We start from the raw sequence: 6,324 nt of genomic DNA, 5'->3' as shown, positions 1-6,324 counted from the left end.
ACAACTGGAAGAGATCTATATTTATTCTCATTCCCCAAAAAAGTGACCCAACAGAGTGTGGAAATTATCGTACAATATCACACACTAGAAAAATCTTGCTGAAGATTATCTGGGAAACACTTGAACAGTACATTGGCAGAGAACTACCAGAGAAATATGTTTAGAGAAAGTCATGGGACATTATTGGCAATGGCAGACGGATCTGGGCAGAAAGCAGAGAGTACCAGAAGAATGTCTTTTTGTGTTTCATTGACTATGCAAAGGTGTTTGACTGTGTGGATCACAATAAATTGCGACTAACCTGGGGGAATATGGGAATCTCAGAACACTTGATAGTGCTTATATGAAACCTATACTTGGATCAAGAAGCAGTCCTCAGAACAGAGCAAGGAAACACTGCATAGTTCAAAATCAGGAAAGGAGTGCATCAGAGATGCATCCTGTCTCCATATCTTTTCAATCTGTATGCAGAACAAATAATTTGTGAAGCAGGGCTTTATGAGGAGGAGTGTGGCATCAGAGTTGGAGGAAGACTCATCAACAACCTATGATATGCAGATGACACAACCTTCCTTTCTGAAACTGAGGAGGACCTGAAGTACTTGCTGCAAAAGGTCCAGGACTGTAGTCTTCAATATGGATTGAAGCTCAACATCAAGAAGACAAAGATTCTCACCGCTGAACCAATTGGCAGCACCAATGACAGGTTTGGAAGCAGGAGTGTCATCCACTTCCTAAACAACATGTCTCTGGAAACTGTATAGATGGAGAAGAGATTAAGATTGTTAACAATTACAGCTTGCTTGGAGCCACAAACAACACTCTTAACATCAGCAGTCAGAAAATCAAATGACGAATTGCACTGGGAAAATCTGCTGTTATGGACCTCCCAGAGTGCTGTAGAGCAATGATGCCAGTCTAGATACAAAAGTGTGCCTATTCCAGGCCATGGTCTTTGCTATTATTGGTTATGCTTCAGAGAGTTGGACAATGACTAAGCATGACAGAAGAAGAATGGCTGCTTTCTTGCCTTTGCTTTGGCTTCTTTGTGCTCTAGTGCAGTATTCAAGGTCTAGTCTGATATCCATTTCAGTCTTTTATTCCTCCTTTGTTTTTGTAAATGACCTTTTGCGTTCTTCATGGATTATTATTCTTGATATCCTCTCACAGCTCATCTGGTCTTCATTCATTAGTGTTCAAGGCCTCAAACTTTTTTTTTCAGAATATAGTTTTTATTATTAAATTTTATTAATTTTAATGAATATTTACAGAGATTTTGGGTTTTCATTCATTCATCGTTGCACTATTTTCTCTACCCTTCTCCCCAGTTCGTTCTTCTTTCTTTTTCCCCCCTTGAAAGTCTGTTTTAATTGTCCAATTGCCACAGTGCTTGTCAAAGCCAGTTCTGGTTAATCTCCTTTGTGTCCTTTGCCATTCCCTATCACTCCTCACTGAGAGAGACTTCACCCTGATTCATAAGGAAAAGGGGACGGTGTATTCCCTTAGCTACTTCCTGCTGAAAAGGGACGCTGTAGGTTTCAGGGTGAAGATCTTCTCTCACTACTCTAAAGGGCCCCTTTGGCAATAGGAAACACATAGACTATTGTGGAGATTGATTTTGGAATTTAGATGCACTGTTATCAATTGTGCTTAGCCATACATGTTCATATCCTTGAAGATGTATCATGGAAGTGTTGCAGCCTAGAAGACACAAATTTAACTAACAAGTTAAAAGTACATGAGTAAAAAAAATCTTGTTCTGGAGATGATTTTTAAGTTCGGGTGGCATAGACTCAAGCTCGAATTTTGATTATTAGGGATTTAATTTAACTTTCTTTAGTTTTAATTTGAACTTGCATATGAACAGTTTATGGTCTATCCCACAATTAGCACCTGGCATAATTTTTACAACTGATATTGAGCTTCTCCAATGACTCACTCCACAGATGTAATCAATCTGAATACTGTGCGTACAGAAAGGTAAAATTCATGTATCTAGTCATTGTTGGATTGAGTGTGGAAATTGCAGAACAATATCACACGCAAGCAAAATCCTGCTGAAGATTATTTAAAAAACCCCAAACACCTGACTGGAACTGTACATAGACAGAGAACTACCAGAAATGCAAACTGAGTTTATCAGAGGCTTTAGCACTGGGGACATCTTTGCCAATGTCAGATGGATCTTGGCTGAAAACAGAGTACCAGAGGAATATCTATCTGTGTTTCATTAACTACACAAAGGCATTTGACTACGTGGATCACAACAAATTATGACTAACTTTGAGAAGAAAGGAATGCCTGATTGTGCTCATGTGAAACTTAAACTTATTGGACCAGGAGGCAGTCGTCAGAATGTAGCAAGAAACCACTGCATGGCTCAAAATCAGAAAATGAGTGCATGAGGGATATGTCCTGTCTCTATACCTTTTCAGTCTGTATGTATAACAGATCATTCAAGAGGATGAACTTTATGAGGAGGAATATGGCATCAGAATTGGAGGAAGACTAATCAACAACATGTGTCATATAGATAACCCAACCTTACTTGCTGAAACAGAGGGAAGCCTGAAGCATTTGTTGCGCAAGGTCAAGGACTGTAGTTTGCAATATAGATTGAAGTTCAATACCAGGAAGTTGAAGATTCTCACGATTGTACCTGTTGGCAGCATCGTGATAGATGGAGAAGAGATTGAGATTGTTAACAATTACTGCTTGCTTGGTTCCACAATCAACACTTTTGGCACCAGCAGTCAGGAAGTCAAAAGATAAATTGCAAAGAAGTTTATCTTTTGCTTTTCAAAGAGAGGAACGAACTAGGGAGGGACGGGGTAGAGAAAAAGTACAACAATGAATGAATGGAAATCCAAAATCTCTGTAGAAGTTCACTAAAATAAAAAAAAAAAAAGATGAATTGTATTAGGGAAATCTGCTACCAGGGACCTCTCTAGAGTGCTGAAGACCAAGGACATCAGTACAGAAACTAAGGTGCACCTGGTCCAGGCCATGTTGTTGTGTTATGTGTTGTCAAGTTGCCTGCCACTCATAACGACCCTATGTACAACAGCTCTAAACCCTGTTCTATACTGTGCCAACCTCACTGTCTCCAACACACCCACCCTGATTACCCCAGTCACTGAATCAATTCACCTCATAGAGGGTCTCCCTCTCCTGTGCTGTCCTTCTACCCTCCCAAGCATGACGTCCTTCTCCAAGGACTGGTCCCTCCTTGCAACATGTCCAAAGTGTGTCAGACGAAGCTTCAGAATCCTTGCCGCCAAGGAGCAGCCTGTTTTAAGCCTCTCCAGGATGAACCTGTTCATTTTCTTAGCAGTCCATGATATAGTCAATACTCGTCTCCAACACCACAGCTCAAAGGCATCAATTCTTCTTCTGTCCTCCCTAGACATTTTCCAGCTCTCTGAAGCATAGCAAGTGATTGCAAAGACCGCGGCCTGTATCAGGCCCATCTTAGTCTCCAGAGTGACACCATTGCTCTTTAGTACTTTGGAGAGGTCCCTAAAGTAGACTTTCCCATTGCAATATGTGTTTTAATTTCCCGGCTACTGGTGTCAAAAAAGTGTTGACTGTGGAGCCAAGCAAACAAAAATTGTTAACAATCTCAATCTCTTCACCATCCATCCTGATGCTGCCAATTGGCCCAGTTGTGAAAATTTTTGGTTTCTTGATATTGAACCTCAATCCATATTGTAGGCTGCAGTCCTTGACCTTCTGCAGCAAGCGTTTCAGGTCCTTCTTAGTTTCAGCAAACAGGGTTGTGTCATCTGCATAACACAGACTGTTGATGAATCTTCCTCCAATCCTGATGCCACACTTCTTCTCATATAGCCCAGCCTCCCGGATAATCTGTTCTGCATACAGGTTGAAAAGGATGGAGACAGGGCTCATCCTTGACGTACGCCCTTCCCAATTTTGAACCACACAGTGTTTCCTTGCTCTGTTCTGACGACTGCCTCCTGATCCAAGCATAGATTTCACACTAGCACCATCAAGTGTTCTGGGATTTTCATTATTCTCAGAGTCAGCCACAGTTTGTTGTGATCCACACAGCCAAATGTCTTTGCATAATCAATGAAACACAAACAATCCTCTGATACTCCCTGCTTTCAGGTAAGATCCATCTAACATTAGCTACAATATCCCTAGTACCACGACCCCTTCTAAACCCAGCCTGCACTTCTGGCAGTTCTTTGTTGACGTGCTGTTCCAGTTGTTTTGGATAATCTTCAGCAGAATCTTGCTTACATGTGAAATCAATGATATTGTTCGATAATTTCCACACTCTGTTGGATCTCTTTTCTTTGGAATGGGGACAAATATAGATCTCTTTCACTCAGTTGGCCAAGTGATTTTCCTCCAGATATCTTAACACAACTTGGTGAGCATATCTAGGTTCATAGTCTTCACAATTACTTGCTATGCATCAGAGATCTGGACAATGACCAAGGATGACTGAAGAATTGATGCCTTTGAGATGCGGTGCTGGAGGAGAGTTTTGATCATACTATGGACCGACAAGAAAACTAACAGGCCTGTTCTAGATTGAATGAAACCAAGTTGCTCCTTGGAGGCAAGGATTTTGAAGCTCTTTCTGACATACTTTGGGCATGTTGCCAGGAGAGACCAGTTTTTGGAGAAGAATATCATGTTTGGAAGGATCAAGTGACAGTGCAAGAGAGGAACATCCCAGATGAGACGAATTGACACAATAACTACAGTACTAAAGGTAGGCGTGTCAGAGACAGTGAGGTTGGCACAGGATAGAATAAGATTCAGAGTTATTGTGCATAGGGTCACTATGAGTCACAGTCAATTTGACACCACATAACAACAGCATTAACTTTATTGCCATAAAATAAATTGTAACTCATACCAATACTAAGGAATAGAGTAGAACTGCCCCATCGGGGCTTCCAAACATATAATTTTTTTTTCTTATGAAACGCATTGTTTCTTTTCCTCCAACCTTATTTCCACTTTTTAAAAGACAGTATAAGACCATTCCATGGTAGTGCCCACCCACTCAGTGGCCTGAGCAGTGGGGGCCGCAGACCAGTCTTCAGTTGTAGGCTGAGTGTTCCAGTCTTCAGTAGGGAACTGCTGAATCGGCACAGGGGGCGCCTGGATGCCTTTGGACCAGTCTGTAACTTCAGGCTGAGTAGCAGTGAATTCAGGAGCAGGGGCGGTCCACTCTCCCTGAAACTCCTCCTTGGTCACAGCCTTTTCAGCAGCAGCCTGTTCTTCCTTTTCAATCTCTTCCGGATCTCTGTAGAAGTCCAGATCGGGCATGACCTCCCACGGGTGCTCCCGGGAGATCGTGCCACGCATGCGCAGGACTTCCCGGGCCAGCATCCACCACATAGACCCACGGAGTGAGATCCCTTGGTGTTGCACGGGCTAACAATGTCTACATAGCGCAGAGGAAAATCTGTGTTACACAGGGCAAGTTAACATAAGATGCTTCTGTCAGAGGCTGGTGGTCAGCCCTGGGATCAGTAACCACCAGAAGACGAGGCTCTAGGATGGTTTCCTGGATCTAGTTAGTGAAGGTTCCAGAGTGAAGCGCCTGGCAATAGAAGTGGCCCCAGTAGCAGCAGCAAACTTCAGAACAGTTCTCTGGCCTGTATTTCTGGAGGAAATGACACTGACATCAGCTGGATTTTCAACGGCAACAATGGCGCGAGCAGCCAAGAGCAGCTTCTCCCAGGTCCTCTTCAGGTTTATGATGTAGATGCCATCACTTTTCCTTTTGTAGAGGTACTGTTCCATTTGGAAGTCAAGTTGGCACCGCCCAAACGCGTTCCTGCTGCAAGGAATTTGAGGACATCCTTCCCCTTCATCTGCAGGACATCAAGGGCTCCTGAAATTGTGGAAGTTTCCTTTTTTAAGTTACGACAGGAACCAGCACAATGCCGTATGGACTCTTGTGTGGGTAACGTGGAAAAGCCAAAGATATAATTTTTACAGACGTAGACTGCCATCTTTTTTTTCATGAGCCCTTAATGGGTTACCTTTAAGTTATGCAGAAAACACAGTCTTGCTTATAGAAGGAGAAGAGGACTCAAAGCAATTTCTTCAGAATATCAAAGACTACACCCTTCAATATGAATTACATCTCAATATCAAGAAAACAAAAATCCTCACCACTGGACCAACATCATGATAGAAGAAGAGAAGAATGGAGTTGTCAAAGATTTCATTTTACTTGGATCCACAATTAACACCAATGGTTAATTAATAGTAGACTAGAAATAAAAAAAATGAATTCTTTGCCCTCTTCCTTTCCAGCCTACCTACATGTTC

The 6,324-nt window shown here is 42.2% G+C and overlaps 1 pseudogene; it reads right to left on the bottom strand.

Annotated features, from left to right (window-relative positions):
• Positions 1 to 5,001: 5,001 nt before the first annotated feature.
• On the bottom strand, positions 5,002 to 6,002 carry LOC102850323 (annotated as a pseudogene).
• Between the last annotated feature and the right edge of the window lie 322 nt (positions 6,003 to 6,324).

This window comes from Elephantulus edwardii, unplaced genomic scaffold (assembly GCF_000299155.1).
Source record: "Elephantulus edwardii isolate Elephantulus edwardi_28Jun2011 unplaced genomic scaffold, EleEdw1.0 scaffold00079, whole genome shotgun sequence".
Classification (NCBI taxonomy): Eukaryota; Metazoa; Chordata; class Mammalia; order Macroscelidea; family Macroscelididae; genus Elephantulus; species Elephantulus edwardii.
The sequence above is the reverse complement of the archived record's forward strand: the minus strand, read 5'-3'. Positions and strand labels throughout refer to the sequence as shown.